At 41.0% G+C, this 13,137-nt stretch overlaps 1 protein-coding gene and 1 long non-coding RNA gene across 2 annotated transcripts in view; both read left to right on the plus strand.

The window, feature by feature from the left end:
- The window catches only part of LOC129634366 (cytosolic carboxypeptidase 4-like), an 88,533-nt gene that overhangs the window by 21,479 nt on the left and 53,917 nt on the right, over positions 1 to 13,137 (plus strand). The gene's annotated exons all lie outside the window — the stretch shown is intronic.
- LOC129634367 (uncharacterized) lies at positions 1,824 to 8,982 on the plus strand. The gene is made up of 3 exons (XR_008705590.1): positions 1,824 to 1,919; positions 6,188 to 6,323; positions 8,912 to 8,982. It is a non-coding gene; the product is annotated as an uncharacterized LOC129634367 (long non-coding RNA).

Here is a 13,137-nt window from a genome sequence, read left to right on the forward strand (position 1 = left end):
CCACCCATGGTTAGAGCAGTTTTCATGCATGGCATGTTAGGGGTGCATGGAGATGAAACACTGATTCGATGCAGATGACCTCTGGACCTGCCTTGAGCCCTGATCAGCGCTAGGAAACCTCCATTTGATCTGGGGTAATAACTATCTTTTTGGTTGACTCCAGTGATTGTCCACTAGGAATAATTTTGCCCCACAGGGGACATTTGACAGTGTCTGGAGACAACTTTGATTGTCACAATCGTGGAAGATTTTACTGGTTAAACATCCTATACTGCTTTGTGTCCTAATGCTGTTAAATGTCCTACAGCACACAGGATCCGGCCCCCATCCAAAGAGGCGCCCAGTCTAAAAATGTCAACAATGCCAAGATTATAGCCTTGCTCTATCCAATCAACCCTTAATTCGTTTTACTAATTGAGGCTGAAAGTGAAGATGGCTCAATACCAGATAGCACGGTGTAATTTGGTCCAAATAATACTTTCTCTGAGAAGGGTAGTGATGCTCTCCTTGTTAATTCTTGGATTTGCTCATGGACGAATCCGGCTAGTGAATCTCAGGACAGGCATTTTCTCTCCAGACCCACCTCCTCCTCACTCCCACTGGCAGTGTGCTTCTGAGCCCTGAGAACCGATGGGCAGTGATCAGTGCAACTTGCTTTGATGTCTTCCTGAGGCTGGAGGAGCTGTTGAACTCTGTGAGTGACGCATGCCTGGAGGCAAAGTGTATTATAATTCACAAATGGGAGAAGAAGACCAATTAGAGTTGATTAAAAATAGAACACACTGTGGGAAACATTTTGGGTCCAAAATCATTCAGGAAGCAAAGGTATGTTTGCCAAGATCTGGCTGTGCCAAAAATGAAGATGGCCAGGCTGCCCTATGATTTATGTGTGTGCATGTTAAGTAACTTCATTCGTGTTCAACTGTTTGCAACCCTGTGGACTGTAGTCCACCAGGCCCCTCTTCCATGGGATATTCCAGGTAGAAATACTGGAGTGGGTTGCCATGCCTTCCTCCAGGGAATCTTCCCGACCCAGGGATCGAACTCACGTCTTGTAGGTCTCCTGCATTGGCAAGTAGGCTCTTTACCACTAGTGCTGCCTGGGAAGCCCCCTATGGTTTACAGTTTATTATAAAATAAGCTTTTGATGATTTCGTGCAACTATAGGCTAATATAAGTGTTCTGAGCTTGTTGAAGACAGGCTAGGCTAAGCTATGATGTTTGGTAGGTTAGGTGTATTTAATGCATTTTGCACTTCTGATGTTTTCAACTTAGAATTCCAGGATGTAACTGCATTTAAGTTGAGAATGATCTGTAGATGTCTGATGAATATTCATCCATCTTCCCCCACTGCTTCCTGTGGATAGGAGCTCACAGGAGAAGATAAAATAGAAAGGTTTTACAAAGAACTGTGGTCCTCTGTGATTTTTATCCTGTTCTTACTTTTTCTGCATGATGCTTAGATTGTAGAGCTTAATTTTGATCTGCCAGTGAGGCCAGATGTTGGGTTTAACTCCAGAGAGAGTTGCATTTCTATTCTAGTCCTACTACTCATAAGCTGTGTGCTCCTAGGCAAGTTATCTAGCTTCCTTAAACCTCGGTTCTCCCTTCAATGTGATGCAGAAAATGCTATGTATCTGTTGTGAAAATGAAAGGTGATATCGTCTGTGAACCTACTAGCACAATTTCGGCACACATGACAAGTGGCCCCTGACTTACAGGGGTTCGATTTATGACTTTTCCATGTTACGATGGCGTGAAAGCAATATGCATTTAGTAGAAACCCCACTTTGAATCTGGATCTTTTCCTGCCTAGGGATATGTGATATGATACTCTCTCTTGATGCTGGACAGCACGCATGAACCTCAGCTCCTAGTCTCCTTGTCAGCCACATCATCGTTGAGGCGGTAAACACCAGGTATACTGACAACCATTCTGAGCCCAGATACCCATGCTGTTTACACTTTCAATAAAATATTCGATAAATTAGATGAGCTGTTAAATACTTTATTACAAAATAAGCTTTCTATGATTTTGCCCAAGTGTAGGCTAATGCAAGTGTTCTGAGCATGTTGAAGGGAGGTGAGGCTAAGCTATGGAGTTTGGCGCGAACTTCAGGAGACAGTGAAGGACAGAGGAGCCTGGCCCGCTGCAGTCCATGGGGTCTCCAAGAGTCGGACATGACTTAGCTACTGAAGAACAGCAATAAATATGATAATCAGGAGAGGACCCAGATTTTGTGGGGCTTGAAGCGTATATAACTCTGGGGTTCCTCATTAAAAAAAGAGCTGTTGTTTTTTGTTTAGTCACTAAATTGTGTCTGACTCTTTTGCAACCTGATGGGCTGTCCATGGGATTGCCCAGGCAAGAATATTGGAGTGGGTTACCATTTCCTTCTCCAGGGGATCTTACAGACCTAGGAATTGACGCTGTGGCTCCTGCCGTGTCTCCTGCATTGTGGGCATGTTGTTTACCACTGAGCCACAGGAAGAGTACAAAATTACAAATACAAAATTAAACACGAATGGAAATATTTATTTAGAATAAGAAACCTTTACAAAGTAATGACTTTTTAAAAAGCTGACAAATAACGCAGGCCTCACGAAATCCAGAAAAATAATGTATTTTTTAATTGACTTCCTGGCATTTCTTTATAATCCTTTTTATCATAACTTTTTGGGGCTGACTGTTCTTTGCCATATTCACAGGACATTTTACTATATCCTCTTCCATAGAGAATAAGGACAGTTCAACCTCTTCCTGGCATGGCTGATCAACATTTATTTTTCCCTGTTGATCTTCCAAGAACATTTTCTTTCAGTGTCCTAACTTTGTTTTGGGGTCATGTCAGGTAAATTTTTAGAAGTATTGTCAAATTGGGGAAAGCTTCCATTGAGTTTGTTTTAACAGAGCTGTAAGTTCTGAAAGGACATGTTCTAGACCAAATTCTGGCTTTGCCCACTCCGTGTCTTGTTGCTCCTCCATCCCCGACATCCAGGGCTGGATGCTGTAGGCAACATCTCCATAATGATGAGGCCTTCATGTCATGATGGTGGGGAATCTGCATATGTGGGAACATTTCTGGAAGCCCTTGTTGTGCCAAGATGACTAACAGCAACTTAAGTATGCGTGTGTGAGTGCTAAGTCGCTTCAGCCATGTCTGACTCTTTGTGACCCCATGGACTGCAGCCCCCCAGGCTCCTCTGTCCATTGGATCCTCCAGGCAAGAATACTGGACTGGGTTGCCATTTCCTCCTCCAGGGGATCTTCCCGACCCAGGGATCGAACCCACATCTCCTGCAGTTCCCATATTGGAGGCAGACTCTTTACTACTGAAGGGAAGCCCAACTTAAAGTATACACAAGAGTTACTGTAAATCATAGGGATAAATCCAGCTAAACCCAGGTTACCTAGGTTCTCAGCTCAATTCCAGCATCACTCAATATGTGGGCAAAGTACTCGTATTAGTAGGAGGTTGAAGAAGAAATAAATAGGGGTCTTAATTGTAGTCAAAATATCTTCCGTCTGCAAATTATACAAAAACACATGACAATGTAAACATGTAGCTAGGACTCCTCCCAGGTCTTGAAAGAATTCCATGGAAGAGAGGGACTCTGAAGCTTAAACTTCATGGTTAATCTACCACTGATAATAATAAATAACTCAGAAAAGGGAATGAGTGGACTTGGGAACTAGCTCTGCAAACTTGGGTAAAGTCATTTCATTTTTTATGAACCTTTTTTTCCTACTTTTAAAGTGAAGATGGTGATGTTGTAAGGTCTCAGATACCCATAGCAGTGGGCAACTCTGAGAACTGTTTTGGAGCAAGCCTAGAGGGGCCAGGGAGGATTGTGAAAGAGCAAGAAGAAATAGTCACCACATTAAGCCTGTCCCTTCCTGCCTCTCTCCTGCAGCAAAGGTTTGCTTAGCAAAGGAATCCTGAGTTTCCCCAGCACAGCAGAGCTATGAAAACTCTGTGCCACTGAGCATTGCTATAATTACGGGCTGTGACAGACCTATCTTTTATTTCCCTGGGAGTGAGATGTAAGGAATGAACTGAGCTGTCAGAATGACTTACCCAGACATCCCTCCTTTGAAAGTCATCAGGGCAGGAGGAGAATTGTCTTGGAGGCAGCAGGGCTCAGGCCAGTTCCCTGGGTGGTCCTGAGAAATTCTGGTTTCTGACAGTGCCTAGGAGTCAGATCAGACTGTGAGTTTGGGAGGGTTCCAGTGCTTTCTCGCATCACCTTTTGACCTTTAATCCCTCTCGTTTGATGCATGGACTGGGAGTGAGAGAAAAGAGGGTGATGACTAGTCTTGCCTGGACAATATACACTTTGAATGTACTTTTGGTATTAAAACTCATTTTTTAAAAAAACTTAAATTCATTCTGATCTTAGCCAGCTTGAACATACATAAAATTCTTTTTCCAACATTCCTTTTCCACAAGCCTACAACCTTTTGATATATGTTTAGTTTTTGTCCTGTATGTTTTCTCATTCTGGAACAGCCAGTCCCTTTACACGCTTTTGTTGAACACTTTTTTCTTTTCACCCTTACTTTTCTAAGTGGTTTTACTTATGTACATTGATGAAACTTCTTAACCCTTAGAATTCTTTATTCTTAGTGAAAACTAAGAAGTAAGCAATCACAGACTGTCTGTTACATTAGCATTCTTGGTTCAGTTCAGTTCAGTCACTCAGTTGTGTCTGACTCTTTGTGACCCCATGAATCGCAGCACGCCAGGCCTCCCTGTCCATCACCAACTCCTGGAGTTCACTCAGATTCACGTCCATCGAGTTGGTGATGCCATCCAGCCATCGCATCCTCTGTCATCCCCTTCTCCTCCTGCCCCCAATCCCTCCCAGCATCAGGGTCTTTTCCAATGAGTCAACTCTTCGCATGAGGTGGCCAAAGTACTGGAGTTTCAGCTTTAGCATCATTCCTTCCAAAGAACACCCAGGACTGATCTCCTTTAGAATGGACTGGTTGGATCTCCTTGCAGTCCAAGGGACTATCAGGAGTCTTCTCAACACCACAGTTCAAAAGCATCAATTCTTCGGCACTCAGCTTTCTTCACAGTTCAACTCTCACATCCATACATGACCACTGGAAAAACCATAGCCTTGACTACATGGACCTTTGTTGGCAAGGTAATGTCTCTGCTTTTCAATGTGCTATCTAGGTTGGTCATAACTTTTCTTCCAAGGATGCACTGGCAAATGTATAAACATGTTTCATAATTTCTAGAAGTATATTCTTCCTCACAGTGAAAATTTCAATATGGCACAATATGTGTTTACATAAAGACCCATTTTTGTTACTCTGTAAAAGGAAGCCAGAAGTGGATAAACCTATGGTCAATAATTAATGTTTCAGAATTTCAGCTTGTTTGGAAATGAACTAGAAATTCAATGAACATTCAATATTTAACTTATATCAGTATAACTTTCAAGTTATTTTTAAGTAGACATACCATAAAACATAATTACTGTTAAAAAGTTAACTTATAAACTTTTATCCATTATCTATTTACTTGTTTTTAACAATTATATTTATATTATTATATAAAAATTTCATGAGACATGAAAGAGCTAAACATCATTTTTTTTTGCTGACAAAGTTATCTTTTTTACTGACAAATTCTGTAACACAAAAAACGTGAGCTTGTTTGATTTTAGTAAAGCTAGGTAGAATAAAACTTTTATATTTAATACTGATAATTCTACAGATATACCTGTTTTAATTAAACCAACAAGCTTAAACTAGCTTTTACTTACCAAAGGCTTCCCAGTGGTTCAGTGGTAAAGAATTCACCTGTCAATGCAGGAGCTGCAGGAGATGTGGGTTCAATCCCTGGGTCAGGAAGATCCCCAGGAGGTGTAAATGGCAATCCACTCCAGTATTCTTGCCTGAAAAATTCCATGGACAGAGGAGCCTGGACGGCTACTGTCCTTGGGGTCGCAAAGAGTTGGGCACAACCGAGCAACTGAACACACGTGCACAATCCTAGACCAAGTGAACTTGAGAAACATTTGGGTTAGTTTCTGTGTTTCTGAGAATGCACTTTTTAAATTAATAATGCTTGTTTGTCTTTGAAAGTGTGAAAATGTTATTTGCTCAGTTGTGTTTGATTCTTTGTTTTTAAGCAAATTAAAACAAATTTTTAATTTGTTTATCTTTAAGCATATTACATAGAGCTCTTTATGAGTTAATTTTGGTGATACATTCTGGAGGCAGAAACAAAACAACAGACCTGTGACATACATACTTGGACCTCTGGGCAGTTGCAAATGGAAGTCTTACATCTTTCCTGAGACAGGTATGATAATGCAAAACTCACTGGTGTACAGTTGGACCCAAACTATTTTTCTGGCAGATGGAATAAGTTAAGGTTACCTACTCAGATGGCTACAGCTTTTTACTAATATTTGTGAAAGAGACTTTTAAATTCTTCATAGGCCTAATTTTCAAAATAGGCTTTCCTTTTTTCCCCTCCGTCTGATAAGAATTACCTTAGTTCCCGGAGAAGACCAGGTAGATACTTGCATTTCAAAAGGCACAGAGAAAGAAGACAAGTTTTACCAAGAAGGATTTTTATTCCCTAACTTCAGATTTTTTACAGTATGTGCAAGCCTTTTGAAAGAAATAGGGGAGGTTTGGGAATTAGTAGAAGGATCGGTGGGCTTTCAATTTTTCTAAGGGCACATTTCTGTTCTTGTAAAACTCCTTCTGTAAGTTGTTTTGAATTCCTCAAATAATTGAGCTGCAATTCTTGAATAATATCAGAAGCTGATCCACCCATACAACTATACTTTCTTCTATTTGCATTTTATATCAGGGAGAAGATCTTTGACTGAGATGAAATAAAAAATTTTTATGTTCTAGGTTTAGAATTGTGTATCTTTGGAATGTTTTCCCCTAATCCTTCCACAAAGCCTGCAGAATATTTTTCTTTCCCTTTGGGTACATTGTTTCATTTTGGCTTAGGGAAGGAAGCCTAAAGAAATATTCCTGTCTGACTCTGAGTATCAGCTTTCAATCTGGTAAACACTCCTCCATAGAACTACTTAAAACAGTTTCTTCCAAATATCTTATCAGATTTTGAGCAGAACAAACAGTGAGTAATTTTGACAATATTGAGCAACACTGTGAATGCAAGAGGCATCCCCAAAGGGGGCTCCAAGGATACTATCATCCCAAGATCCAGAGCCATGCCACAGTATAACCAAAAGAAAGAAAGACAACTCCCCTGACAATTGACAACAGCTATTATAACAGGGCCCCAGTTAGCTGCAAATGGGGTACAACCCACATTTTTGTTTGGCCATATTTTGGGCGATCCCAACCTGACAGTTTCCAAGTCAAGTTCTCAGGACACAAAATGAGAAAAATGAGGGTGTCCGGTGGTTAAGAATCTGGTGTCCAGTGATTAAGAATCTGCTTGCCAATGCAGAGGACATGGGTTCAATCCTTGGTCCAGGAACTAAGATCCCATATGCCGTAGAGCAACTAAGTGTGTTTGCCCCAACTGCTGAGCCCGTGCACCTAGAGCCTGTGCTCTGCAACAAGAGAAGCCACTTCAATGAGAAGCCTGTGCACCACAAGGAAGAGTGCCTCCACCCACTGCAACTAGAGAAAGCCCAGCACAGAAACAAAGACACAAAAATACATAAATAAAGTGAGACAAACAAGAAAGCAATAAACTGTCCCCAGAAGAGAAAGAATCAACCATCCATGGATACCCAAAAGCAAATTCACAAGCCACAACTGAAAGACCTAGTTCTTTCCTGTGTCCTTTAGTCTGCCAATCTGAATTTGGAAAGGAAGAGACAACGCAAAATGTTACCTTCCTCTTTTGACCAGGCATCACAGATGGAGATCTGACTTTTTTTTAAGGATTCTTACCTTCTGTTGGCTTCTGGTAGTTTTCCCAAGATGCCATCTATGGGTTTTGAAGCTAGTGAGTTGTCCCAGCAGATGTCATCCTGGTCATCAGACACTCTAGAGGGAGAGAAACAATTTCCCCTCTATACTTTATGGTGAGTGACTGGCTGAGAACACTTTTTCTCTAGGCTATACCTCCTATGTGGATAAGCTTGTCTAAGTTACATTTTCCACTGTGGCCACCGTAACTCAAGATTATCTTTGGAAGGGTAAACTGCTTGCTTAGCCTCAAAACAAAATTTTATCTACTTGAGACATCACACTCAGCCCAGCCCAGCTTAAGCCAAATCTGGCTTAGCTCACACTCAGTCTGACCTGGTCCATTTGGCTTTAAGGTCAGACCCAGCCCAACTCTGGCCAGTTTCTGAATCCAGTGAAAAGAAGTGCTCAGATAATGTCTGAAGGCTTATAACACAAAAGCTGTGGGGCTAGAATCTGAGGGGGGCTTACCCATCACTTCCAGAGGCAGAGAGAAACCAGCAGTCCTAAGAGGCTCAGCAGGTACTGACCCCTGCTTCTTTGTTGCTCTTGGAAGCTGTTGGGCATCGCCTTTGATTCCCACTTCTGACACCAAAACTGTCAAAAGATAACTTGAGGTGGGTTAAAAATGAGTTTATTTGAACAAAAATTGATTCCCATTGGTCAGTATCCAATCCAGCAGATAGAAAGGAGCTTCTGAGGAGCTGTATAAAATGAAAGATTTGAGTAGGCAGAAGGAAGCAAGAACAAGGAAGCCATTCTAGGCAAAAAAGCTGGTTGGTTATTGCAAAGTTACTTTCCTTTAGGGGATGGCAGGGGTCTATCAGGCAGATGACCCCACTCATGCTGATCAGAGCATTCCTTACTGACCAGCTTAAGACTCCATTTTTGTGAGAGCTGAAACTATAATTGAATCTTGGTTTGGTGACATGAGGCTTAGCAAAAGCAACTCCATTTTGGGCCTGTTGTCTTGTTTTTAACAAGTTACATTTTGAAGACTTGGAGACGTTTCCTAGGAGATCAAGAAACTGTTGAAGGGCAGAAGGCATGCATTGAATTGTCATAGGCAAATAAACACTGTCCATGGATGAAAAAGTTGAGAACAATGTACAGGTGTGTATATCTTTCCAGATTTTTTCTGTGCATTTATCCACATATATATATGTGTGTGTTTAAACAAAAACCAGACATGCTACAAAAGTATTTTGCGCATTTATTAATATAACATGAATATTTTTTTGCATTAATACAAGTGTCCTACAACAACATCGTTATCAATGATGGAATATTATTCCATTGTATTATGGTAATTCATTTAATGTTAGACATTCAGAGTGTTTTTATTTTTTCATGATTAGCAACAGTGATGAAATGATGAAGATCCTTGCACATAGATGTTTGTCTCCATTCCTTAGAAATAATTGTAGTAGAATTGTTGGGTCAAAGGGTCTGTACTTTTTAAAGGCTTTTGATTAAGTATTTCTAAATTGCCCATCCAGGAAGGTTGGAGCAATTTAAGTCTCTTCATTACTTTAGAAGAATGCCCATTTCCCTCTCACCCTCACTAGGGCTAGATTTTTATCATGCTTTTAAATCTTTGCCCATTTGAGAGCAGAAAGATGGTAATTTGTTTTAATTTACATTTATTTGATTACTAATGTGATTGAGCAGTTTTTTTTTAATAAGCTTATTAGCCATTTGCATTTCTGCTTTTGTAAATTGCCAGTTTATTCCTTTCAGGCAAGAGAATCTTTTCCTTTAGGAAATTCTCCCCAAGATACTGCTGCTGCTAAGCAGCATCAGTCATGTCCGACTCTGTGTGACCCCATAGACGGCAGCCCACCAGGCTCCTCCGTCCCTGGGATTCTCCCGGCAAGAACAGTGGAGTGGATTGCCATTTCCTTCTCCAGTGCATGAAAGTGAAAAGTGAAAGTGAAGTTGCTCAGTCGCGTCCGACTCTTCGTGACCCATGGACTGCAGCCTTCCAGGCTCCTCCGTCCATGAGATTTCCCAGGCAAGAGTACTGAAGTGGGTTGCCATTGCCTTCTCCGCCCTAAGATACTAGGATCAATTATATTAAAAAAATCATCTTTTGTTCTTATACTTCAAAAACATGCCTCCTGTTGGAAAAAGGAAGAGACAGTCTAAAGAAGGAAATGGTGTCCCTGTTAGCAAGTGATGAGTCCAGCCATGGGGGTCAGGGGCAGAATTTAGGCTTGTTGCTTCAACTCCTAGCCCTTGCCTCAGAGTTACCTTTTCCATTAGTTGAATTCTATTCATGGCTATATTGCGTCTTTTTTAGGGGGTAACCAAAGGCTTTCTGGTAGTCTAGATCAGTAGTCCCCAAGCTTTTCAGCACCAGGGACGGGTTTCATGGAGGACAATTTTTTCCGTGGACCAGTGGCAGGAGGATGGTTTCAGGATGATTCAAGCTCATCACATTTATTGTGAACTTTATTTCCATTATTATTACACAACCTCCACCTCAGATCATCCGGCATTAACTGCTAGAGGTTGGGTACCCCTGGTCTAGATATTTGAGTATCTGTATCAAATAGATATATAATATGATGTATTATATAGTATAGTTTATATTAGGTAGTTTATGTTATGGGGCTTCCCCCTTGACTCAGCAGTAAAGAATCTGCCTGCAATGCAGGAGATATGGGTTCGATCCCTGAGTCAAGAAGATCCCCTGGAAGAAGGCAAGGCAACCCATTCCAGTATTCTTGCCAGACAGAGGAGCCTGGCAGGCTACAGTCCGTGGACTCACAAAGAGTCGGGCATGACTGAAGTGACTGAATTTATATTATGTTGTTATGTTTTATTATTAAATTGATGATAGATGAGGGATTACCCTGCCCTATGCTAGGCTATAAGCTCCTAAAAGACAAGGGCAGTTTCTTCTTCATCTTTCTGACACAGTGGCTTGTCCATAAAAGCTGCTCTCTCTTGTGGGATGACTATGGATAATGCCACATCCCAATAATGCTATTTTAATTCTAGCAGATTTTGAGTTTTCTGGTCCTACAACTTGGTATGTAGTCTTAGAAAAATGAACTGAGTTTATAGAACTTCTTATTCTCCATATCCCAAAGGAGGACTGGTAATTTTGTTTATAAGGTTCTCTGTGTTATATTGGTTCTTTGAAAATGCTGAGAATTATTACAGTGGTAAAAAAACAGTTAAGAGAATTCTACACGTAAGTCATTAACTACACTTGAAATAAGATATGTGAGTTACCACTGACATTTCATGGACTATATTTGCTAATAACTGAGCCTTGACAAATTGAAATTATTTACAAACTTGGCTGAAATGGGAATCCAATACTGCTTCTAGTCTTGTTGAACAATCCAATTAAGGGACTCTATTAGAACATGTGTGCCATTTTTCCATTTGAAATGTTATGATGATGTTATATTTGAAGTCAGAAACTGGTTTTTGGACAGTGGTTTGGTCTCTTTGAACTTAAGCTTGGTAGGGTCAGGGGAGGTGAGAGGTGGGGAGTGGGGGGAGCAGGTTCACACTTAGTCTTGGCCATTTGCCTTTCTTCTGGTTCAGAAGAGCTCAGAGGCACCATTTTCAGTTGAACCTGGGGGGAGTGGCCCCAATCCTCGACAAGCCAATTGGCTTGCGTGTGCTTGGTCTGCAGAAGACACTCCTTACTGATGATCCAGTGGGATTCCTGGAGCCCAGCTTTTGTGATAAGTGATAGAACTTAGTTCCTTATGGATCAAATATTTTTTTTTAAATTTAAGTCTAGTTGATTTACAGTGTTGTGTTAATTTCAAGTGTACAGCAAAATGATTCATTTATGCACACACATATATTATATACATATTCTGATTCTTTTACCTTGTAGGTTATTACAAAATATTGAGTATAGTTCCTATGTCATACAGTAGGTCCTTGCTGGCTACCTCTTTTATATGTAGTATATCTGTTAATCCCAAGATCCTAATTTATCCCCCGATACCCCTTTGGTAACCATGTTTGTTTTCTATATCTGTCAATTTGTTTCTGTTTTGCATATAATTTCATTTGTATTACTTTTTTAGATTTCATAGCCCAAATGTTGACTTGACCTCAGTGTGGCATAGATATCTTTCTTCCACGATGAGAGTTCCTTTATATGAGCTTGACCTTTGAAACAAAGAGAAGATTGGAAGGTTCCAGGAAGGGGCTGTTCTTTTCACTGATGCATCTGAATCTTATTGAAGCTGTGGATTTTGCTGGTTTAGGGATTGCACATACTGAGACATGGCCAGTAAGATACTGTGTCCTAGCTGAGTTTGCTGTAAATGGCAGCTTGTGTCTAGCCCACTTCAGATGAGTTAGGTCTGCCAGTTTATTCTGTTAGCAGTCCATACCAATGCTGGGATCCTTCAAGAAGTCCTTTCTCAGTGAATTCATGTGAAATATAGAAAGAGTGGTCAGAGCTTTCCATGAATTTGTCTTTTTTGCTGTTCAGTTCAGTTCAGTCGCTCAGTCGAGTCTGACTCTTTGCGACCCCATGGACCACAGCACGCCAGGCCTCCCTGTCCATCACCAACTCCTGGAGTCCACCCAAACCCATGTCCATTGTGTCGGTGATGCCATCCAACCATCTCATCCTCTATCATCCCCTTCTCCTCCTGCCCTCAATCTTTCCCAGCATCAGGTCTTTTCAAATGAGTCAGCTCTCCACATCAGGTGGCCAAAGTATTGGAGCTTCAGCTTCAACATCAGTCCCTCCAATGAACACCCAAGACTGATCTCCTTTAGGATGGACTTGTTGGATCTCCTTGCAGTCCAAGGGACTCTCAAGAGTCTTCTCCAACACCACAGTTCAAAAGCATCAATTCTTTGGCGCTCAGCCTTCTTCACAGTCCAACTCTCACATCCATACATGACTACTGGAAAAACCATAGCCTTGACTAGACACACCTTTGTTGACAAAGTAATATCTCTGCTTTTTAATATGCTATCTAGGTTGGTCATAACTTTCCTTCCAAGGAGTAAGTGTCTTTTAATTTCATGGCTGCAATCACCATCTGCTGTGATTTTGGATCCCAGAAAAATAAAGTCAGCGACTGTTTCCACTGTTTCCCCATCTATTTGCCATGAAGCGATGGGACCAGATGCCATGATCTTCGTTTTCTGAATGTTGAGCTTTAAGCCAACTTTTTCACTTTCCTCTTTCACTTTCATCAAGAGGCTTTTTGGTT

Source organism: Bubalus kerabau, chromosome 19, assembly GCF_029407905.1.
Source record: "Bubalus kerabau isolate K-KA32 ecotype Philippines breed swamp buffalo chromosome 19, PCC_UOA_SB_1v2, whole genome shotgun sequence".
NCBI classification, from domain to species: domain Eukaryota; kingdom Metazoa; phylum Chordata; class Mammalia; order Artiodactyla; family Bovidae; genus Bubalus; species Bubalus kerabau.